Source organism: Salvelinus namaycush, chromosome 13 (assembly GCF_016432855.1).
Source record: "Salvelinus namaycush isolate Seneca chromosome 13, SaNama_1.0, whole genome shotgun sequence".
Classification (NCBI taxonomy): domain Eukaryota; kingdom Metazoa; phylum Chordata; class Actinopteri; order Salmoniformes; family Salmonidae; genus Salvelinus; species Salvelinus namaycush.
Window position 1 is genome coordinate 39,082,354 of NC_052319.1, and position 26,163 is coordinate 39,108,516.

A 26,163-nucleotide genomic window follows, 5' to 3' on the forward strand; every position below is an offset into this window, starting at 1 on the left:
GATTCTGGAAACAGAGCCACGTTACACAGTCTCATGTGTAGGGTTGTGTTCATTAGGCACCAAACAGAAGAAAAGGGACTGAAACAAGGAGGGACCATAATGGTAAAGCTCATTTTGCTTTTCCATTATAGACCCTAATGAACACAGTCCAGATTAGCATACATTTGAGTCATTCTTATCTAGAGTGACTTACAGGATTAATTAGGGTTAAGTGTCTTGCTCAAGGGAACATTGACACATTTTTTACCTAGTCGGCTCGGGGATTCAAACCAGCAACATTTCTGTTACTGTCCCAATGCTCTTAACCACTAGGCTACCTGCCACTGTGTTATACTGTATGCGTTTTGTTATTTGCCACAAACATTGCAATTCACACAGTCATGTCCACTATGACTAAAGCTGTGTTGGAGAAAGATCAGGGTAATGCATCTGTCTGTTGTTCCTCTGTTCTGTGCCTCCAACTTTATGACTAATGGCTGTGTGTGTGTGTGTGTGTGTGTGTGTGTGTGTGTGTGTGTGTGTGTGTGTGTGTGTGTGTATGTGTGTGTGTGTGTGTGTGTGTGTGTGTGTGTGTGTGTGTGTGTGTGTGTGTGTGTGTGTGTGTGTGTGTGTGTGTGTGTGTGTGTGTGTGTGTGTGTGTGTGTGTGTGTGTGTGTGTGTGTGTGTGTGTGTGTTTGTCTAGGTTTCCATTAGGAAAATGTGGCACCGGACATTTGACCAGCAGCATTTAAATTTACCGGACCTTTGAGACATTCACCGGACCCATACGCATTGGGTGCGTAACCTGATTAGGGCGTCCACCCACAGTGCTCAGAATGACAGCGCTTTTACAATATGGTAATTCATATTAACAGAACATGCAAGTTGAGGATGCAACGATTTGCCGTCCTTCTTACCAAATTCTTATGTGCACTTTGAAGATGTTAGAATAACTGTCCACATTTACTTTTCCTCAGACAACAAGATGAGTAACGAACAGAAAAATCACTAACCTACGTCAATCTACTATCCCCCATAGTAGAAAAGTTAACCTATTTTATTGGTCAGCTTTTCGAGAAAGAAATATCCTATTCCAAACAGACTCTGGGACAGATGATAGATCCCAAAATCAGTAGGCCTACGCTACATTAAAAAATAAAACCTTACAAAGCAATGAGTCTGATGCAACAGATCAGAACGTTTATCTTAAAATGTTGATCAACTACTATTTCTTCACATTATAAGCGCAGCAATGCACACAAGGCAGTAGACTGGAATGTTTGTTCCAAAACGCAATTAGTGAGAAAATACGTGCGAGCGGTTTCATGTGATATGAATAAAAAATCCAGTAGAAATGTAGAAACAGGGTCTAATATGAAACAAGTAGCATGGGTTGCTAATATGACTGATTTTGGCTACTTTGAAGCAAGCTAAGACATGCCTCATAATATGTAGTAAAAAGTTCAGGTTTCAAACAATTTAGTGTACTGTATGTTTTCAAAATGCATACTACTTCCAGCTCATTGAAAAGTGCTGATGAAACCTGCCATCAGTTGCCTATGTTTGCTGTTTGAGATGCTTCTGCAGCAGCTCTCACGCTTTCTGACAGATTTACTGCTCAAAGGCTCTGTATCTGCATGTCGTACACGTGAGATTAATAAAATACATAACGAATACACTGTACACGTACCAATTTAATTCCACAAAATGATGCAAAGTAACCTATAGATTAATAAGCATGACCAGTCAAATGTATAGACATCAACTGGTATTTAAATAAATGAATAGACTAAAATGCATTACTTCGCAATGGGATTTTTTGTTATTCTCAGGGACAATTGAGCAGCGGCAATTTTATTTATGAGCTTTCCAAATGTTTTATCGGCCAAACACCTGCTATTACCGGCTAATGGAAGCCATGGTGTGTGTGTGTACAGTATATACAGTTGAAGTCAGAAGTTTACATACACCTTAGCCAAATACATTTAAACTCAGTTTTTCACAATTCCTGATATTTAATTCTAGTAAAAATGCCCTGTCTTAGGTCAGTTAGGATCACCACTTTATTTTAAGAATGTGAAATGTCAGAATAATAGCAGAGATAATGATTTATTTCAGCTTTTATTTCTTTCATCACATTCCCGGTGGGTCAGAAGTTTACATACACTTAATTAGTATTTGGTAGCATTGCCTTTACATTTTTTGACTTGGGTCAAACGTTTTGGGTAGCCTTCCACAAGCTTCACACAATATGTTGGATGAATTTTGGACCATTCCTCCTGACAGAGCTGGTGTAACTGATTCAGGTTTGTAGGCCTCCTTGCTTCCACACGCTTTTTCATTTCTACCCACAAATTTTCTATAGGATTGAGGTCAAGGCTTTGTGATGGCCACTCCAATACCTTGACTTTGTTGTCCTTAGCCATTTTGACACAACTTTGGAAGTATGCTTGGGGTCATTGTCCATTTGGAAGACCCATTTGGGACCAAGCTTTAACTTCCCGACTGATGTCTTGAGATGTTGCTTCAATATATCCACATAATTGTCCTACCTCATGATGCCATCTATTTTGTGAAGTGCACCAGTCCCTCCTGCAGCAAAGCACCCCCACAACATGATGCTGCCACCCCCGTGCTTCACGGTTGGGATGGTGTTCTTCAGCTTGCAAGCCTCCCCCTTCTTCCTCCAAACATAACGATGGTCATTATGGCCAAACAGTTCTATTTCTGTTTCATCAGACCAGAGGACATTTCTCCAAAAAGTACGATCTTTGTCCCCATTGTCAGGTGCAAACCGTATTCTGGCTTTTTTTATGGTAGTTTTGGAGCAGTGGCTTCTTCCTTGCTGAGCGGCCTATCAGGTAATATCGGTATAGGACTCGTTTTACTGTGGATATAGATCATTTTGTACCTATTTCCTCCAGCATCTTCACAAGGTCCTTTGCTGTTGTTCTGGGATTGATTTGCACTTTTCGCACCAAAGTACGTTCATCTCTAGGAGACAGAACGCGTCTCCTTCCTGAGCGGTATGACGGCTGCGTGGTCGCATGGTGTTTATACTTGTGTACTATTGTTTGTACAGATGAACGTGGTACCTTCAGGGATTTGGAAATTGCTCCCAAGGATGAACCAGACTTGTGGAGGTCTACAATTTTTTTTCTGAGGTCTTGGCTGATTTCTTTAGATTTTCCCATGATGTCAAGCAAAGATGCACTGAGTTTGAAGGTAGGCCTTGAAATACATCCACAGGTACACCTCCAATTGACTCAAATGATATCAATTTACCTATAAGAAGCTTCTAAAGACATGACATCATTTTCTGGAATTTTCCAAGCTGTTTAAAGGCACAGTCAACTTAGTGTATGTAAACCTTTGACCCACTGGAAAAATTACTTAATGTAAAAAGTAGATGTCCTCACCGACTTGCCAAAACTATAGTTTGTTAACAAGAAATTTGTAGAGTGGTTGAAAAACGAGTTTTAATGACTCCAACCTAAGCGTATGTAAACTTCCGACTTCAAATGTAAATATATATATAATTTATTTTAAACTGGGTGGTCGAGCCCTGAATGCTGATTGGCTGACAGCTGTGGTATATCAGACCGTAAACCACGGGTTTGACAAAACATGTATTTTTACTGCTCTAATTACGTTGGTAACCAGTTAGTAATAGCAATAAGGCTCCTCGGGGGTTTATGGTATACGGCCAATATACCACGGCTAAGGGCTGTATCCAGGCACTCCGCTTTGCGTCGTCCTTTAGAACAGCCCTTAGACGTGGTATATTGGCCGTATACCACACCCCTCCGTGCCTTATTGCTTAATTACGTCACAGCCCTGTGAGAACATAGAGGTCACATAGAAGACATGGTAAAGTGTGAGAACACAGAGGACTCAGAGCAGTATTCTGCCAACAGTGTCTGAGCTGCAACATCTGCCTGAGAAGAGATGTAGAATGCAGACAGACAGGATGACAAACCCTCTAATGAACTTTACATGTATTGTACACTGCCGGTCAAACGTTTTAAAATACCTACTCATTCAAGGGTTTTTCTTTATTATATACTATTTTCTAAATTATAGAATAATAGTGAAAACATCAAAACTTTGAAATAACACATATGGAATAATGTAGTAACCAAAAAAGATTTTAACAAATCTAAATCTATTTTATATTTGAGATTCTTCAAATATCCACCCTTTGTCTTCATGACAGCTTTGCACACTCTTGGCATTCTCTCAACCAAGTTCACCTGGAATGCTTTTCCAACAGTCTTGAAGGAGTTCCCACATATGCTGAGCACTTGTTGGCTGCTTTTTCTGTAAAAATCTTTTAATATTAGCTTTTCAATGAGACTGAAACCTGGAGAAATGCACAATATAATCATGCAATGTTCAATGCAGCAACTGCATTTAGATTCTGTGTGTGTGTGTGTGTGTGTGTGTGTGTGTGTGTGTGTGTGTGTGTGTGTGTGTGTGTGTGTGTGTGTGTGTGTACGCTAGCTAAAACACCTTCTATATGTTGTAGGGCAGAGAGCTCCCTTGTTCGAGGCAGCAGTTCCAACTGACTCACCGACCTCTACCCACTCTTCCCACCCACTCCCTTTCTCCTCTCTTTCTCTCTCTGTCCTCTCCTCCCACTCCCTTTCTCTCTCTGTCATCTCCTCCCACTCCCTCTCCCACTCAGCCCCAGCCTCTACCCCGGCGTGGGAGTAAGCATATCCCAGTACGAGAGCCTCCGGTGGGGCACACATACAGCGAGCATGGGCCTACGGTTCTGGAGCTTTGGCTTTCATTCTCTCTCCCACACAGACACACACACACACATACACTCTACCCATATGAGGAACCCACACTGAGAGCTCCCCTTTAATGTCATGTGTCTTACATCTGAGGAGAGCAGAGGCAGGGGAAACACGGGGGAGTGTGTGGGCTGAGTGTGTGTGTGTGTGTGTGTGTGTGTGTGTGTGTGTGTGTGTGTGTGTGTGTGTGTGTGTGTGTGTGTGTGTGTGTGTGTGTGTGTGTGTGTGTGTGTGTAAACTGTGCGAATCACTATGCCTTTTGAATTCAGTTCACATTCAGACAAACCATTAGTCCTCTGGTGTCCTTCTTGGTAGACATGTACTCACAGGAGCTAAATCACTCAGATAGCTTTTATTGCCAGAGCTAAATAGCATCCAGTCCCTCTCAAAATAATTCAATATTCATGACTTATGATCTGATGATTAGACACACTGTAGGATGTATTATGTTAAAACAGATGAAGAACAGATTGAAAGATTGAGAGAATGATAGAATGATAGAATGATAGAATGAGAGAGATAGAATGATAGAATGATAGAATGAGAGAGAGAGAACGATAGAATGATAGAATGAGAGAACTGAGAGAATGACAGAATGAAAGAATGATAGAATGAGAACACAGAGAATGACAGAATGAGAGAATGAGAGAATGAAATAATGAAATAATGGGAGAATGAGAGAATGAGAACACAGAGAATTGAGATAATGAGAGAATGAGTAGGGGATCCTCTGAATGTAAGTGCAGCCCTTGGACTGAATTAGACATTGAACATCCTCGACCCAAAACTGCAGAAATTGTCAACTAATTCACTAAATATATACAGAAAGTCACCAAGTGAAAGTGTCTGACTATAGTCAGAATGTATAGGGAGAGAGCTAGACTGGTACAGTACTTCCACAGGAATTTTCCCTCTTTGAAGACAATAGCAAAATCTATAACAGGTATAGTTTTTAGCAATCAAGATGTTTGGGTCTACATCGGAGGGCCTGGACACACAGGAAAACGTCATTCCTCTAGAAGCTCTGTATAACAGATAGAAATACCAATATCTTACCGGTAGAAGAATGGATGACCAATGTCAATCATCTCCACCTTGTCAATCATCTCCACCTTGTCAATCATCTCCACCTTGTCAATCATCTCCACCTTGTCAATCATCTTCACCTTGTCAATCATCTTCACCTTGGCAATTTCAGCTTCTGAAAAAAACAGGCAATAGAGAACATTATATAATACATAATATCATAATGAGATGTTCTGGAATTATTTAACAAAAAACAGACTTGTTTATGTTCACAATCACTTGCATAATAAATTCCCATCGTGTGAAGTTTCTTGGTATACAGACGGACCAGATTGCTCATTGGAATATGTAACATTTGTGTGTGGGCGACTGTGGGCAGTCTCTGTCCTTCCAGTTCCCCATCTAGTTCCAACAATTAGTTAGCTCCTCCAGGGAACAACCCAACCACAACCCTTACCTCATCATCTGTCCACTTATATGAGGAAAACACTGTTTCACATGCTTTTAAAATGGCCCATTCACTATGACTAGATGTAGAAACTCATCCATAATATGTTTAAAGAAACATTTAGGTGTAAAACATATTGATTTTGTTCTATTCTAAATAGATGGAGGCTATTTTTTCATATTGTGTATTTCATAATGTGGTTTGGTAAATGTTAAAATCTTACAATTTAAGGTCCTCTGGCTGTAGTATAATCACCTGGTGTCTGGGACATAAGACTGTTGTAGGTGTCACAGATATCCCCTGGCTGTTGCATGACTTCAATATTAAAGCCCCCATGCTATCTTTTTTAAATGTTTTTCGAAATCATCACTTTATGTCAAATAAATCACTGTATGTGTTTATTTTTGTAATATAATACCTCAAAATAAATTTTTTATCATTTATTTCCCTGAGCCTCCTTGGGTCACTGAAAGGCTCAGTCCGATTGTGTGGGCATAGGGATACAAATTTGAATATAGTTATATATGCAGCCCTGATTGGCTGATAGAATAACTTAAAGCCCATCCCCTTACCCCTTCAAAAAAAACGACAACAAAAGGCACATGGTATTAAACCTTTCTGTTGGAGTTGAAGTTGGACCCTAAAAGCGACAAACTTCCATAGGTGTGTAGGCTACTTTGTTTTGCCATCAAAACAAAAGGCATACATAATGCATGAAAAATAATATTCACAAATAAATAACGTAGATGTAAGCACCAGGAAGACCCTATCCACCCACCCCCTGCAGGAATACATTATATTGTCAGTTATTTACATAACATAATAAACATATCGTAAAACAAGGTTATAATGAAAGTCTAAATCACGGCATGGACGTATCTTCTCAAGTTATTGTTTTACATGTGCTAAAGCTCTGTAAGGTGTTCCTGTGGGATGAAAACAGATGATGGTGAAAGTTAGAGGGTGTTAGCTAAACATAATCAGGTAGGAGGTCCAGAGCGGCACCAGAGTAGTGATCGATGGTAGAAAGTTAAATAACTAGTGCTTTTATCTACATTGTCATCACCAGCTTTCTCCAATAGTGACATTACTATACACAACTACAATCTGTGAAAGGTGGAAGAGGTAGTATTTCAAACTTACTACACACGCACACAGAACAACACCTAGCTTCTCAACGTCACCTAGCTTCTCAACGACACCTAGCTTCACAACGACACCTAGCTTCTCAACGACACCTAGCTTCTCAACGACACCTAGCTTCACAACGACACCTAGCTTCACAACGACACCTAGCTTCTCAACGACACCTAGCTTCTCAACGACACCCAGCTTCACAACGACACCTAGCTTCTCAACGACACCTAGCTTCACAACGACACCTAGCTTCACAACGACACCTAGCTTCTCAACGACACCTAGCTTCACAACGACACCTAGCTTCACAACTACACCCAGCTTCTCAACGACACCTAGCTTCTCAACGACACCCAGCTTCACAACGACACCTAGCTTCTCAACGACACCTAGCTTCACAACGACACCTAGCTTCACAACGACACCCAGCTTCACAACGACACCTAGCTTCTCAACGACACCTAGCTTCACAACGACACCTAGCTTCACAACGACACCTAGCTTCACAACTACACCCAGCTTCTCAACGACACCTAGCTTCTCAACGACACCCAGCTTCACAACGACACCTAGCTTCTCAACGACACCTAGCTTCACAACGACACCTAGCTTCACAACGACACCTAGCTTCACAACGACACCTAGCTTCTCAACGACACCTAGCTTCTCAACAACAACTTCTTTGGCAGAATCATTTGTGTTATTTGTGATGGTTGGGGTGAAAATCTACCAGAGAATAGATCTCCAGGAAGATGGTTGGTGACCACTGCCGCTACACACACTACAAATGTGTGTTAAAATAGTCATACAGTCAATCACAGATAGACCCATAGCCCCTACCCATTGACAATTCCTACTAATCGGTTATAGGACATGGTCCAACCATTACACTCTCTGAAAAAAGTAATACAGCATATAGAACCTTTGTCTGACAGTACTTTGTCTGACAGTCTGACAGTACTTTGTCTGACAGTCTGACAGTACTTTGTCTGACAGTCTGACAGTAGTTTGTCTGACAGTCTGACAGTACTTTGTCTGACAGTACTTTGTCTGACAGTCTGACAGTACTTTGTCTGACAGTACTTTGTCTGACAGTGTCACGCCTTGACCTTAGAGATCCTTTTTATGTCTCTATTTTGGTTTGGTCAGGGCGTGAGTTGGGGTGGGCATTCTATGTTTTTGTTCTATGTTTTCTATTTCTATGTGTTTGGCCGGGTGTGGTTCTCAATCAGAGGCAGCTGTCTATCGTTGTCTCTGATTGAGAACCATACTTAGGTAGCCTTTTCCCACCTGTGTTTTGTGGGTAGTTGTTTTCTGTTTTGTGTGAGTACCTGACAGAACTGTTGCGTTTTGTTCCACTTTTGTTTTTGTTTCAGTGTTCAGGTGATAATAAACATCATGAACACGTACCACGCTGCGCTTTGGTCTACTCCTTCTTCCTCAGACGAACATCGTTACAGACAGTCTGACAGTACTTTGTCTGACAGTCTGACAGTACTTTGACAGCATTTCAGTCTGAAGGACGTATGATTTGAAGTGACTGAAATATTCAGAAAGGTATTGGGAAGTGATCAGAAGATCACCAGGCAATAATTTTGTGTAGAAAATAACATAATTACTTTCAATTTTGTGGTGCTGTCCTCCCCAGTCTGATTATGCCCGGTCATGTCCACTCTCTGCTCTAACGAGTCCTGCACAGCTTGAGAGCATTGTAAAGGAAAACAGATTAGTGTTCCTGAGAATCTTAGCACAGGAATGGGGCAATATTAGCACACAGCTAATAATAAATGCTTCGGGGCTCCCGAGTGGCACAGCGGTCTAAGATACTGCATCTCAGTGCTTCAGATGTCACTACAGACACCCTGGATCGATTCCAGGCTGTATCACAACCGGCCGTGATTGGGCGGCAAACATTTGGCCCAGCGTTGTCCGGGTTTGGCTGGTCGACGAGCCGTCATTGTAAATAAGAATGTGTTCTTTAACCTTTTCTCAATAGGGGGGGGCGCTATTTTCACTTTGTAAAAAATCGTTCCCAAATTAAACTGCCTCGTACTCAATTCTTGCTCGTACAATATGCATATTATTATTACTATTGGATAGAAAACACTCTGTAGTTTCTAAAACCGTTTGAATTATATCTGTGAGTAAAACAGAACTCATTTTGCAGCAAACTTCCTGTAAGGAAGTGAAAAATCTGAAATCGAGGCTCTGTTCCAGGGCCATCCTATTAATTTGCCTGAAATCTATGGATCTACATGCACTGCATACGCCTTCCACTAGATGTCACGAGGCAGTGAGAGGTGGAATGGGGTGTCTAGCTTGATCTGAGGCCGAACAAGAGCTTTTGGAATGACGTGACCACTATTTCCTTTGTTCAGCAAGGCGCGGGAAGGAACCCTGGATTGCGTTCTGAAAAGCTTACGGTATAGACGTTAGATATCTCCGGCTCTGATTTTATTTGATATATGTGTTAAAAACATCATAAAGTAGTTATTTTAAACCGATTTATATCAGTTGTTTGAACGTTTATTGCGATTTCGGCATTTTCTTTTCTTTGCGTTATGTGATGTTGGACACTTCTGCGCCACATGGCTAGCTTTGGTTGCTAATTCGACAGGTGAAGAGGACATTCTACAATCAAACAACGATTATTCTGGACAAAGGACAACTTGTACAACATTCTGATGGAAGCTCATCAAAAGTAGGAACCATTTATGATGTTATTTCGTATTTCTGTCGAAAATGTGTAGTCATATTTTCCACCCTGATTTTGGGCGCTGTCTCGCTATAACGTAAGCTGTATGTCGTACTAAAGTTATTTAAAAAAATCTAACACAGCGGTTGCATTAAGAACTAGTGTATCTTTCATTTGCTGTCCAACATGTATTTTTTTGTAAAGTTTATGAGGAGTTATTTGATTAGATTAGGTGAGTGTCAGAAATATATCCGGATAATTTTGTGCGGTTTGGCTACGTATTCACATTGTAAAACCACAAATTGTACCGCTAAATATGCACATTTTCGAACAAACCATATATGTATTGTGTAATATGATGTTATAGGACTGTCATCTGATGAAGTATGTGAAGGTTAGTGAATACATTTATATCTTTTGCTGTTTTTTTCGCTATCGCTACCTTTGTGGTGAATGAATGCGGTTGTGTGGTTGGATATTGTAGTAAGCTAATATAATGCTATATTGTGTTTTCGCTGTAAAACACTTAAAAAATCTGAAATATTGGCTGGATTCACAAGATGTTTGTCTTTCATTTGCTGTACACCATGTATTTTTCATAATTGTTTTATGATGAGTATTTAGGTATTTCACGTTGGTCTCTGTAGTTATTCTAGCTGCTTTGGTGAGATTTGTGATGGTGGCTGCAATGTAAAACTATGATTTATACCTGAAATATGCACATTTTTCGAACAAAACATATGCTATACAATAAATCTGTTATAAGACTGTCATCTGATGAAGTTGTTTCTTGGTTAGTGACTAATTATATCTTTATTTGGTCGAATTTGTGATAGCTACCTATGCGGTAAAAAAATTGTGAAAATATGCGGTTGAGTCTTTTGCTATCGTGGTTAGCTAATAGAAATACATAGTGTTTTCGCTGTAAAACATTTTAAAAATCGGAAATGATGGCTGGATTCACAAGATGTGTATCTTTCATCTGGTGTCTTGGACTTCATGATATTTATATGCTAGTATTTACTTGTGGCGCTATGCTAGGCTATGCTAGTCAGCTTTTTTTACTGATGAGGATGCTCCCGGATCCGGGATTGTGACCAAGTAGAAGTTAACTGACTTGCCTGGTTAAATAAAGGTTAAATAAAATATATATATTTTTTAATTATAGCTCCAACCGTTCAAGAGGTATAGACACATTTGCAAGAAAAAAACAGAAAGCACTCTTCCACCATCTGCTAATGGGGATCCAAATAAACAAACAAATAAATAAACAAACATAGAGGAAAAGTGTAGCTGGCTATGCGGGAACATTGTTTACATTGTGAGAGGCACCTTCTGCCTAGGCACTAGGGCAGCGTTTCCCTTTTACGATTCTGATATAACTGTTTTTGTAGTTAGGCTAGCTACAGGTATCCTATGTAAATATAAACGTCAGGTCAGTAGCTAGCTAGCTATCCTAGTTGCAGTCGAGACTAGTAGCTAGCTAACTAGCTAAGCTAACGTTAGCTAGCTAGCTAGCAGCAGCACAACAATATCTTGTCCTTTGCTTTTAATAGTAATAGTTAGCTAGAAGAATAACTATTTAGAGATGTACTTTTTGAAACGTTGCTGTTGATTGCTGCTGCTTGTTGGGAAAGAACTTTGATGAAGGATGCTGCTAGCAAATCCACTGCCTAAGAAACTATTGCTGCTTAGCAGCCAGCTACTGCACATCTCTTTTGCTTTTGTTCATTGCTGTAGCCTATTAATGGAGTCAAACGATCAAATCGCCCTCTAGTGGCATCATGGTTGGAATGTTTCTAATATTTTTCATAATTTCATAATTCATTAAAAATAAATTAAGCCCATAACAATGTGTGTGAGGTGTATACTTTTGTTAAAAAGTAGATGTTTTTAAGACTACCAAGAAACTGTGACCATGATTTAGCCCACTGCAGTGAAAGGTTAAAGTGGAAGTAGGCCTAAATACAGAAATATTTTGGTCTTTGGTAGCATAAGTGCACGCTGCCAACAATGAGGAATGGAATGTCAATATGACAGGGCAGGGCCAACAACAGTGTAGGAGGATATATGCAAATGAAAGATGAACTGTCATTGGTCTATTATAATCATATCAGATTGTGATGTCATGATCTGGGCCAAAAACGTGTTTTTAAACAGCTCTTATACTAAAAGGCACATTCATAATTTTCACAGTTTCAGTGTTGTTTCGATCTAAAAGTGTGGAAATATCATAAAAATAGCAAGAAATCACGATTTTAACTGCACTGCCCCTTCATTTTCTACTCTGAAGACAGAGGAATAGCGGTGTTTGCATGAAACCATTTGAAATAAGTAACAAACCATTTGTAACAGGTCAAGTGTTAAAAAGGACATGTAACCATTGGTCCAATTGCATCCGTAATGCTTGCTTTGTTCCTTGAAGGGCTTTTTTATTTTAATTATATCTCACAAGGATATGACGATGATGATGATAACTATTATCATTAGTACTATTTGAAATACAAAAGTCACCTGTATGTCAGTCATATCACAACTGACATTAATGGAATCAAATAATGTTGGTTTATTCCTGCATTCTCTCTCTCTCTCTCTCTCTCTCTCTCTCTCTCTCTCTCTCTCTCTCTCACGGTGTCTCCCCCGGGGTAATCACATTCCAAAACACACACAAGAATTTCTAACAGCCCAGCTCGCATACCACCCCACACACACACGCACACACACAGCACGACTTGCATACCCCCCCCCTCCTCCCGCAACTTAAAGAAGGGAAAACACACACAGAGATCCTGTCTGCACCCAACCACACTCTCAGATCTCTCCCTCGCTCACACACACACACACACACACACACACACACACACACACACACACACACACACACACACACACATCTAGCTCGACTTGCATACCACCCCTCCTCCAGCAACTTAAAGAAGGGAAAACATGCACAGAGATCACACACGCGCACACACACACACACACATACACACAGTCTACAATGATAGAACCAAGGCAGACCACACACTGTTGCAATGCCATGCTCAACAGACGTGTGAATGCTTCTTCTGGTCTTTCACACAATGCAAACTCTAGAATATGATAGCCTAACTGTAGACCTAACAAAAATAATGGCACTTATCTAAACACCAATCTTATGAATGTGAAAAAACGTAGCAAATAAAACAATAGGCTTAATACTGTATATCCGTAGTATTAAGATGATATAAACAGCCGACAGCTGTGGCTTACCTTGTGGTTGTCTGTCTCCGGACTCGAGTTTTCTTCCTCCGCCCATTGCTGTTGCAAACGCCAAGAGTCGTGCAGGAGGGAGCCCGGGGTTGCAGACACCTTTCCATGGCGCGACACTCCGCAGTTACATGCTACAAAAACACAACGCAACAACAAAAACATCACCAAAGGCTGAAGAACACTTTCTCTAGCAACTGACTTTCTCATCTGACTTTCTCATCGCGAATGCACTTAATGATCTCATCACTCAGTCATCTGCGACTCCTGCAAGTCATTTCCCCTCTCCCCTTATCGCTGACTGGCCGCGGGGCTTTTCGCCGTGTGCATACCGAATCAGTCGGAAATGCCACTGAGTTTCCTGCTTCAGCATAGCTTCCCATTCACCTCAGCCTGTACATAGGCGCGTCCCCCTGCTCGCCCTGACGACGAACCCCAGCCAGCAATAAATCCCCCTTTTACCAGGGGCCGTCCCTCCTGCGACCCGTGTGCGTGTAGTGCGTGCGCGTGTCCACAGACACATGTACGATTTCAGGAAAGTCCACTTTTCTGAATAACACGATTTTACAGACAGAAATTATAAGGTTACATGTTTTCCAGAATATGACAAGCCTACATTTTTTTTCTGCACTCAGCCGAGTAACCACATCTGATTCCTTGAATTAGACTTGAATTAGATTGATCTACTGGGCTGTGTAGATGTATAATACTATCACATAATGTAATTCTAATGTCAATAAGGAGAGAGTTTTGATTTGAAAAAATATACATTACCACAAGTCTCTCTCCAGTCTCCATCTCTCCTCATCTCTCCTCCATCCCTCCTCATCTCTCCTCCATCCCTCCTCATCTCTCCTCCATCGCTCTGCATCTCTACTCTCTCCTCTATCCCTCCTCATCTCTCCTCCATCCCTCCTCATCTCTCCTCCATCGCTCTACATCTCTACTCCATCCCTCCTCATCTCTCCTCCATCGCTCTACATCTCCCCCAATCTCTTCATTCTCCATTGGGCAGTAATGTCTTTACAGCGGAGGATAGCAAGGGGCTTTACCATCACATTAGACATTAAGAAACAACTGCAATGGGATTTCACCTATATTGGTCTCTCTCTCTCTATCTCTCTCTCTCTCTCTCTCTCTCTCTCTCTCACTCTCTCTCGCTCTTTCTCTTTTTCTCTCCTGCTCTCTCTCTCTCTGATAGGATGATGGAGGGGGGTTGATCTTGTAATGGGGTGTATAGCTATTTGCATTTCCTCAAAATGCCTTTGAACTAGTTTTTTCCCCCACTGTCCCTTTCTCTTTTGTCACCCTCTCAATTTCCCCGGTGAGAGTGATCATGTAATGGTGAATATGGGAAATGGTGTTACTTATATCAGTAGTTCAGATTTGAGGTGTCAATCAGAGACATTGCATTCATATTGTGAAATCCCCTGAATAAATTAACACTCGTTTACTCATCTGAACTTCTTTGGTATGAATTTATTTTTCTTTTCATTCTATGACATTTGAAACCACTGCAGAAGTCCTATGACAACATTTATAGTTTGATATAGGCTGTAGTCTAATAGCTGTAGTCTATCTTTCTCAGGCATTCCCTTCAGAAATCAATGGGTGCGAACATCAGGCCATTTGCCAGTATTACTGGGCAAGATGTGGGGGGACTTCAATGGACTGTGACATCAGGGTCAGGTCTGTTGACCAGTCTTTTAGAGGCATAGTTGCGTTTGTCTGGTTAAAGTGCTACTGATGAAATGAACTCATGCTGTTGTTTAGATATTTTTTTGCTGTGTCATAGAATGGTCTGGCAAACATGCATCACCAACAGTTTGGAGTAAATCCCAGCTTCAGGGGATGATGTGCTGTCCAGCCATATTTAGAATGTTGACATTATGGCACGGCGTGGCATTTTATTTCAAACCGTTGACTAAGGTGTCTGTTACCATCTACTAGGCTCACATCGAGCTAGGGTGTTGGGGATGGGTTTGAGGATGGGGTTGAACTGTGACAACGAGCTAGGGTGTTGGGGATGGGTTTGAGGATGGGGTTGAACTGTCACAACGAGCTAGGGTGTTGGGGATGGGTTTGAGGATGGGGTTGAACTGTGACAACGAGCTAGGGTGTTGGGGATGGGTTTTATGGTTGGCTTGAACTGTGACAACGAGCTAGGGTATTGGGGATGGGTTTGAACTGTGACCTATGGCTCTGGGCATCGGAGGTTGTTCTTCTATTTTAACCCTAACCCTAACCTTTAACCCTAACCCTAACCCTAACCTTTAATCATATTACTAACCCTAACGCTAACCCTAACTCTAACCCTAACCTTTAACCCTAACCTTTAATCCTATCACTAACCCTAACCCTAACCCTAACTCTAACCCTAACCTTTAACCCTAACCCTAACCTTTAATCCTATCACTAACCCTAACCCTAACCCTAACCCTAACTCTAACCCTAACCTTTAACCCTAACCTTTAATCCTATCACTAACCCTAACCCTAACCCTAACCCTAACTCTAACCCTAACCTTTAACCCTAACCTTTAATCCTATCACTAACCCTAACCCTAACCCTAACCCTAACCCTAACCCTAACCTTTAATCCTATCACTAACCCTAACCTTTAATCCTATCACCTACCCTAACCTTTAATCCTATTACTAACCCTAACCTTTAACCCTAACCCTAACATGTAGTCCTATCACTAACCCTAACCTTAAAGGGAAATTTCTAAAATGTTCAACTTCATATTCATCATCTTCAGCACCACCGCAACATCAACACATGAGAACGTAGTAAAACAGATAGAGGAAGACAAGTGTTTCCAATGACATCATCAACCAATTAGTAGACAACAAGTAGACAATTAGTAGGTAAAACTTAGGCAATAAGTAGGCAATTAGTAGGCAATTAGTAGGTAATATTTAGGCAATTAGTAGGCAATAAGTAGACAATAAGTAGACAATTAGTAGGCAATTAGTAGATAATATTTAGGCAATTAGTAGACAAATCGTTGGCAATGAGTAGGCAATTAGTAGGCAATTAGTAGGTAATAGTAGACAATAAGTAGGTAAAACTTAGGCAATACGTAGACAATAAGTAGGTAATACTTAGGCAATTAGTAGAGGACTAGTAGGCAATTAGTAGGCAATAAGTAGACAATAAGTAGGTAATACTTAGGCAATTAGTAGAGGACTAGTAGGCAATTAGTAGGCAATAAGTAGACAATAAGTAGGTAACTTAGGCAATAAGTAGACAATAAGTAGGTAATACTTAGGCAATTAGTAGGCAATTAGTAGGTAATACTTAGGCAATTAGTAGGCAATAAGTAGACAATAAGTAGACAATTAGTAGGCAATTAGTAGGTAATACTTAGGCAATTAGTAGACAAATCGTTGGCAATACGTAGGCAATTAGTAGGTAATACGTAGACAATAAGTAGGTAAAACTTAGGCAATAAGTAGGTAATTAGTAGGTAATACTTAGGCAATTAGTAGAGGACTAGTAGGCAATTAGTAGGCAATAAGTAGACAATAAGTAGGTAATACTTAGGCAATTAGTAGGCAATACGTAGACAATACGTAGTAAATACTTAGGCAATTAGTAGGCAATTAGTAGGCAATAAGTAGACAATTAATAGACACTTTATTGGTAATAATTAGGCAATTAGTAGACAACTAGTAATTGGTTAAAATCACACAATGCACGCTGATGATGTCGTTGGACATCTTCCTCTATATTTTTTACTACAAAACATAGAAACGCACCGTTTTCACGTGTGTTGATGTTGAAGTGATGCTTGAGATGATGAATATGAAGTTGAACATTTTAGATATTTCCCTTTAACCACTTGGAATTAATGGCTACATTTAAGATGAACCCTATCCCAAACCATAACCTTAACCAGTCGGAATGAATGCCTAAAGTTACGTTTCATTTCACTTTTTGCACAGTTTAACTGACAGCTATGAAACGGCAAAATACATTGTAATTATAAAGGCAAGACATGCCATAAATCATGCATTGGAGATAAGTGGAGATTTGGGGGTATTTTCTAGTTCTGCAGCTGTATCTCATGTAAACTAGAGATTATTATATATATTTTGAAGTAGTCCACACGTGTTTGTATCTGTCCTAGAAAGGGTTTTACTATTCAGGACAACGTGTCTAGTGCAATGGATGACCAGGCTTTCCTAACCCTCTCCTCGGGCTCTCCCAGAAGTTTCACATTTTTGTTTTGACCCTAAACTGGCACACCTGATTCCATTAGTCAACTAATCATCGCGCCTTTGACTAATGGAATCAGGTGTGCTGGTTTAGGGGGGGCCCGAGGAGACGGTTGGTAAACCCTGCATTACTGTTGTGTGGTGGAAGTATTATTATTTGAATCCCTGTTCTTTCACCAGGAATGTAGCCCCCCTTCTATCTCTCTCTCTCTCCCTGTCTGTGTGTGTGTGTGTGAGTGTGAGTGTGTGTGTGCGTGCGTGCGTGTGTGTGTGTGTGTGAGTTCATCTGTGCCAGCTTCTGTGTGTGAGTGTTTGTATTCATGCTTGTTTGTGTGTGTGTGTGTGTGTGTGTGTGTGTGTGTGTGTGTGTGTGTGTGTGTGTGTGTGTGTGTGTGTGTGTGTGTGTGTGTGTGTGTGTGTTTGTGTGTGTGTGTGTGTGTGTGTGTGTATGTGTGTGTGTGCCTGGGTCTGTGAGTGTGAGTGTGTGTGTTCTTCTCCTGATTCCCATGAATCTGGTGGAGTTAAAGCCTCTTAAATGTCCCCCTGGCTTTTGTACTCACGTTTCAGCTGAAATTCCCCAAATTCACCCCTCCATTCAGACACTGTGTGTTAGAGAGCTCTGGAATGCACTGGGCTTGACAGGCGCCTGGGCTGGGTGTGTGTGTGGATGCATGCACATGTGTGTATGAGTGTGTGTGGGAGTGTGGGCGGGTGGGTGCTCGTCTGTGCACGTGAGTGTGTGGGTGGTTGCGTGGGTGTTGGGGTGAGTGGGTGCATGGTTCTCAGTGGCTGAGTGCACATGTGACTACATAAGTGTGTGTGTGTGTGTGTTAGTCTCTGTGTGTATAGAAAAGGTGAAACGTGTGTGTGTATAAGACATAGGTATTTGTATTTCATAATCTGAGTCTTTGTGTTTAAATGTTAAAAAAAAACTCAAACAAATTCACAGACACAATCTCTCATACTTACCACTAATATACACACACACACACACACACACACACACACACACACACACACACACACACACACACACACACACACACACACACACACACACACACACACACACACACACACACACACACACTCACACACACACACACTCACACACACACACACACACACACACACACACACACTCATACACACACATGCATCCACACACACACACACACACACACACACACACACACACACACACACACACACACACACACACACACACACACACACACACACACACACACACACACACACACAATTTCACACTCAGCATCGGGCGTTTGCCTGATCTAGTTTCCTCCTTGCTTTGTGAGCAACCCGCAGCAATAAAATAAACACAAATATGTGATAATCACATTCTTCACATAGCTGGTGGGAAGTTTCGGCTGGTTCTCCACAAGAGGAGGGGTGTGTGCATATGTGTGTGCATGTGTGTGTGTGAATGTGCTCGTGCGTGTGCTCGTCTGTGTGTGTGTGTGTGTGTGTGTGTGTGTGTGTGTGTGTGTGTGTGTGTGTGTGTGTGTGTGTGTGTGTGTGTGTGTGTGCGTGTGCGTGTCATTCCTCTGTTCTCTGTAGGCCCCACAGAGACAGAAAGAGTTATGGAACAAATAGGTCTCACACATTACATAACAGTAACACCAGTACAAACCATCAGCTCAGATATACTCCCAGTACACACCAGATATACTCCCAGTACACACCAGATATACTCCCAGTACAAACCAGTTATACTCCCAGTACAAACCAGATATACTCCCAGTACAAACCAGTTATACTCCCAGTACAAACCAGTTATACTCCCAGTACAAACCAGATATACTCCCAGTACAAACCAGATATACTCCCAGTACACACCAGATATACTCCCAGTACAAACCAGATATACTCCCAGTACAAACCAGTTATACTCCCAGTACAAACCAGATATACTCCCAGTACAAACCAGATATACTCCCAGTACACACCAGATATACTCCCAGTACAAACCAGATATACTCCCAGTACAAACCAGATATACTCCCAGTACAAACCAGATATACTCCCAGTACAAACTAGATATACTCCCAGTACAAACCAGATATACTCCCAGTACACACCAGATATACTCCCAGTACAAACTAGATATACTCCCAGTACACACCAGATATACTCCCAGTACAAACCAGATATACTCCCAGTACACACCAGATATACCCCCAGTACACACCAGATATACTCCCAGTACAAACCAGATATACTCCCAGTACAAACTAGATATACTCCCAGTACAAACTAGATATACCCCCAGTACACACCAGATATACTCCCAGTACAAACCAGATATACTCCCAGTACAAACTAGATATATTCCCAGTACAAACCAGGTACATTTCCAGTCAAAAGTCAAATAAATAGATCATCTAATACAACAAACAGATAAATATTGAAGTTAGACCAGATTGTTGACCTTTCTAATGACACAGACTGGGAGACCGATGCCGACAGATAGAGATAATCAGACAGAACGAGAGAGGGACAGAAAGAGAGAAAGAGAATTAGACATAATGAGAGAGACGGGAAACCGGGAAAGAGAAACAGATAAAGAGAGAGAATGAGAGAACAAGAGAGAGACAGAGCGAGTGGCAAGGAGAAACAGACATGTACAGAGACAGAAAGACATTTTTAGGAGTTGGAGTTGTTCTTACCTGAACACATGGTCCACATGCTGCCGAGCACACTTCCCTTCCTCCATCATGCTTTGTCTCTGCTCCCTCCGCTGGCTTTTCTCTTCCCTTCCTCTCTCTCTCTCTCTCTCTCTCTCTCTCTCTCTCTCTCTCTCTCTCTCTCTCTCTCTCTCTCTCTCTCTCTCTCTCTCTCTCTCTCTCTCTCTCTCTCTCTCTCTCTCTCTCTCTCTCTCCCCCTCTCTCTCTCTCTCTCTCCCCCTCTCTCTCTCCCTCTCTCTCTCTCTCTCTCTCTCTCTCTCTCTCTCTCTCTCTCTCCCTCTGTCTCTCCAGTGAGGTTGTCTCTTGGAGTGAGAGTGATCCATGAAGTGGCTGCCGACAGTCTTAACTACACCGCCTCTTTCTCCACCCCCGAGCCGCATGGTGTATGTGTGTATGTGTATGTGTATGTGTGTGTGTGTGTGTGTGTGTGTGTGTGTGTGTGTGTGTGTGTGTGTGTGTGTGTGTGTGTGTGTGTGTGTGTGTGTGTGTGTGTGTGTGTGTGTGTGTGTGTGTGTGGCGGATTCTTGTCAACCCCCACACAGCCCACCTTACACATATAGTCACCTGAAAATTGTCAAAGACCACACATGCACGCACGCACGCACGCACGCACGCACGCACGCACGCACGCACGCACGCACGCACGCACGCACGCACGCACGCACACACACACACACACACACACACACACACACACACACACACACACACACACACAGACACACACACACCTCCCCACCTATAGGCAGAACCTTTAACAGGAAGCTCACGGGCGAAGGACTGTTCAGTGTTCCTCTGGCCAATCGGAATCTATGCTTCAAGATTGTTTTTGTCACACGGACTGGAAAATGGTGACTGAGTTAATCGGGAAGTGCACAGAGGATGTTGTTCCCACAGTGATGATTAGAACTTATCCAAACCAAAAACCCTGGATAGATGGCAGCATTCGTGCAAAACTGAAAGCGCAAACCACCACATTTAACCGTGGCAAGGTAACTGGGAACATGGACATATACAAACAGACCAGCTATGACATCCTAAGGCAATCAAAGAGGCAAAACAACATTACATGGACAAAGTGGAGTTGCAATTCAACGTCTCAGACACAAGACGTATGTGGCAGGGTCTACAGACAATCGCGTATTATTAAGGGAATGCCAGCCACATCGCGGACACCATCGCCTCGCTCCCGGACGAGCTAAACACCTTCTTTGCCCATTTCGAGGAAAACAACATTGAGCTGCCCGACGCAACTATCGCCCCCATAGCACTCACTTCTGTCATCATGAAGTGCTTTGAGATGCTAGTAAAGGACCATATCACCTCCACCTTACCTGACAACCTAGACCCAGTACAATTAGCATATAGCCCTAACAGATCCATGGACGACGCAATCACCATTGAACTGAACACTGCTCTATACCACATGGACAAGAGAAATACCTATGTAAGAATGCTGTTCATCGACTACAGCTCAGCCTCCAAGCTCATCACTAAGATCAGGGCCCTGGGTCTGAACCCCTCACTGTGCAACTGGTTTCTGGATTTCCTGAATGCCAATTGGTGAAGGTAGGCACCAACACCTCCGCCACGGTGATCCTCAACATGGGCACCCCACACACGGGTACTCTCTGTTCACCCATGAATGCGGGGCCACGCATGTATCCAATTAAATCATCAAGTTTGTGGAGGACACAACAGCGGTAGGCCTGATTACCAACAACAATGAGAGGAGGAGGAGGTGCCAGGAAAAGGCCTTGGGGAGGCCTTGGGGAGTGGTGCCAGGAAAATAACCTCTCCCTTAATGTCAACAAACTTCCCTTCACACAGACAGCATGGTGAAGAAGGCGCAATAGTGCCTTGTCAACCTCAGCAGGCTGAAGAAATTCAGCGTGGCCCCTAAGACCCTCACAAACTTCTACAGATACACCATTGAAAGCATCCTGTCGGGCTGTATCACCGCCTGGTATGGCAATTGCACCGTCCGCAACCGAAGTTGGTGCGGTCTCCAGAGGGGGGTACGGTCAGCCCAATGCATCACCGGGGACACACTGCCTGCCTGCCCTCTAGGCCATCTACAGAACCGACGTCACAGGAAGGCCAAGAAGATCCTCAAGGACCTCAGCCACTCGAGGCTGAGTTCCTGTTCAACCTGCTACCATCTAGAAGACGGAGACAGTACAGGTGCATCAAAGCTGGGACCGAGAAACTGAGAAACAGCTTCTATCTCCAGGCCATCAGACTGTTAAACAGTCATTTAGCACTAACCTTAGTCACTGTTCTAGCAGGCTACCAGTCGGTACTCCACCCTGCATCGTAGAGACTGCTGTCCTATGTACACTGCCTTATGTTTACTATTTTCGACATTGTAGAATAATAGTGAAGACATCAAAACTATGAAATAACACATATGGAATCATGTAGTAACCAAAAAACTGTTAATAATATTTGAGATTCATCAAATAGCCACCCTTTGCCTTGATGACAGCTTTGCACACTCTTGGCAATCTCTCAACCAGCTTCATGAGGTAGTTACCTGGAATGCATTTCAATTAACAAGTTTACCTTGTTAAAAGTTCATTTGTGGAATCTTTCCTTTTTAATGCATTTGAGCCAATCAGTTGGGTTGTGACAAGGTAGGGGTGGTATACAGAAGATAGCCCTATTTGGTAAAAGACCAAGTCCATATTATGGCAAGAACAGCTCAAATAAGCAAAGAGAAATGACAGTCCATCATTACTTTAAGACATGAAGGTCAGTCATTACGGAAAATTTCAAGAACTTTAAAAGTTTCTTCAAGTGCAGTCACAAAAACTAACAAGCGCTATGATGAAACTGCCTTTCATGAGGACAGCCACAGGAAAGGAAGACCCAGAGTTGCCTCTGCTGCAGAGGATAAGTTCATTAGAGTTACCAGCCTCAGAAATTGCAGCCCAAATAAATGCTTCACAGAGTTCAAGTAACAGACACATCTCAACATCAACTGTTCAGAGGAGACTGTGCTAATCAGGCCTTCATGTTCGAATTGCTACAAAGAAACCCCTACTAAAGGACACCAATAAGAAGAAGAGACTTGCTTGTGCCAAAAAAACACGCGCAATGAACATTAGACCGGTGGAAATCTGTCCTAAAGTCTGATGAGTCCAAATCTGAGATTTTTGGTTCCAACCGCCGTGTCTTTGTGAGACTCAGAGTAGGGGAACGGATGATCTCCGCATGTGTGGTTCCCACCGTGAAACATGGAGGAGGAGGTGTGATGGTTTGGGGGTGCTTTGCTGCTGACACTATCAGTGATTTATTGTGAAGCTGGTTGAGAGAATGCAAAAGCTGTCATCAATGCAAAGGGTGGCTACTTTGAAGAATCTAAAATCTAACACACACACCGACTTACACATAACAGTCTTTTTCTGTCCGTCAGTCATTATCAATCGCTCTCTTTCACTGTCTCACTCCTTGTTATATTCTTTATTTTTTCTCTCACCTGCCTCAGTCTTCTTCTCTCCATCTGTCTCAGTCTTCTTCTCTCTCACCTGTCTCAGTCTTCTTCTCTCTCACCTGTCTCAGTCTTCTTCTCTATCACCTGCCTCAGTCTTCTTCTCTACATCTGTCTCAGTCTTCTTCTCTCTCACCTGTCTCAGTCTTCTTCTCTATCATCTGTCTCAGTCTTCTTCTCTACATCTGTCTCAGTCTTCTTCTCTCTCACCTGTCTCAGTCTTCTTCTCTATCACCTGCCTCAGTCTTCTTCTCTACATCTGTCTCAGTCTTCTTCTCTCTCATCTCTCAGTCTTCTTCTCTCTCATCTGTCTCAGTCTTCTTCTCTCTCATCTCTGTCTTCTTCTCTCTCATCTGTCTCAGTCTTCTTCTCTCTCATCTCTCAGTCTTCTTCTCTCATCTGTCTCAGTCTTCTTCTCTCTCATCTCTCAGTCTTCTTCTCTCTCATATGTCTCAGTCTTCTTCTCTACATCTGTTTCTGTCTTCTTCCCTCTCATCTGTCTCAGTCTTCTTCTCTACATCTGTCTCAGTCTTCTTCTCTCTCATCTGTCTCAGTCTTCTTCTCTCTCATCTCTGTCTTCTTCTCTCTCATCTGTCTCAGTCTTCTTCTCTCTCATCTGTCTCAGTCTTCTTCTCTCTCATCTCTCAGTCTTCTTCTCTCTCATATGTCTCAGTCTTCTTCTCTCTCACCTGTCTCAGTCTTCTTCTCTCTCACCTGTCTCAGTCTTCTTCTCTACATCTGTCTCAGTCTTCTTCTCTACATCTGTCTCAGTCTTCTTCTATCTCACCTGTCTCAGTCTTCTTCTCTACATCTGTCTCAGTCTTCTTCTCTACATCTGTCTCAGTCTTCTTCTCTCTCACCTGTCTCAGTCTTCTTCTCTCTCATCTGTCTCAGTCTTCTTCTCTACATCTGTCTTAGTCTTCTTCTCTCTCACCTGTCTCAGTCTTCTTCTCTCCATCTGTCTCAGTCTTCTTCTATCTCCATCTCCATCCTTCTCAGTCTTCTTCTCTCTCATCTGTCTCAGTCTTCTTCTCTCTCACCTGTCTCAGTCTTCTTCTCTCCATCTGTCTCAGTCTTCTTCTCTCTCATCTCTCAGTCTTCTTCTCTCTCATCTCTCAGTCTTCTTCCCTCTCATCTGTCTCAGTATTCTTCTCTACATCTGTCTCAGTCTTCTTCTCTTCATCTGTCTCAGTCTTCTTTTCTCTCATCTGTCTCAGTCTTCTCTCTCATCTCTCAGTCTTCTTCTCTCTCATCTGTCTCAGTCTTCTTCTCTCTCATCTCTCAGTCTTCTTCCCTCTCATCTGTCTCAGTCTTCTTCTCTCCATCGGTCTCAGTCTTCTTCTCTCTCACCTGTCTCAGTCTTCTTCTCTTCATCTGTCTCAATCTTCTTCTCTCTCATCTGTCTCAGTCTTCTTCTCTCTCACCTGTCTCAGTCTTCTTCTCTCTCATCTGTCTCAGTCTTCTTCTCTACATCTGTCTCAGTCTTCTTTTCTCTCATCTGTCTCAGTCTTCTCTCTCATCTCTCAGTCTTCTTCTCTCTCATCTGTCTCAGTCTTCTTCTCTCTCATCTCTCAGTCTTCTTCCCTCTCATCTGTCTCAGTCTTCTTCTCTCCATCGGTCTCAGTCTTCTTCTCTCTCACCTGTCTCAGTCTTCTTCTCTTCATCTGTCTCAATCTTCTTCTCTCTCATCTGTCTCAGTCTTCTTCTCTCTCACCTGTCTCAGTCTTCTTCTCTCTCATCTGTCTCAGTCTTCTTCTCTACATCTGTCTCAGTCTTCTTTTCTCTCATCTGTCTCAGTCTTCTTCTCTCTCATCTGTCTCAGTCTTCTTCTCTCTCACCTGTCTCAGTCTTCTCTCTCATCTGTCTCAGTATTCTTCTCTCCATCTGTCTCAGTCTTCTTCTCTCCATCTGTCTCAGTCTTCTTTTCTCCATCTGTCTCAGTCTTCTTCTCTACATCTGTTTGAGTCTTCTTCTCTTTATCTGTCTCAGTCTTCTTCTCTCTCACCTGTCTCAGTCCTCTTCTCTCTCATCTGTCTCAGTCTTCTTCTCTCTCATCTGTCTCAGTCTTCTTCTCTACATCTGTCTCAGTCTTCTTCTCTCTCATCTCTCAGTCTTCTTCTCTCTCATCTCTCAGTCTTCTTCTCTCTCATCTGCCTCAGTCTCTTCTCTCCATCTGTCTCAGTCTTCTTCTCTCCATCTGTCTCAGTCTTCTTTTCTCCATCTGTCTCAGTCTTCTTCTCTACATCTGTTTGAGTCTTCTTCTCTCTCACCTGTCTCAGTCCTCTTCTCTCTCATCTGTCTCAGTCTTCTTCTCTCTCATCTGTCTCAGTCTTCTTCTCTACATCTGTCTCAGTCTTCTTCTCTCTCATCTCTCAGTCTTCTTCTCTCTCATCTCTCAGTCTTC

General features: G+C 42.3%; 1 long non-coding RNA gene across 1 annotated transcript; it reads right to left on the minus strand.

Annotated features, from left to right (window-relative positions):
- Positions 1-5,428: 5,428 nt before the first annotated feature.
- On the minus strand, positions 5,429-20,381 carry LOC120057997. Its single transcript, XR_005477978.1, has 3 exons — positions 20,249-20,381; positions 13,340-13,470; positions 5,429-5,982 (listed from the first exon to the last, which is right to left on the minus strand). It is a non-coding gene; the product is annotated as an uncharacterized LOC120057997 (long non-coding RNA).
- Between the last annotated feature and the right edge of the window lie 5,782 nt (positions 20,382-26,163).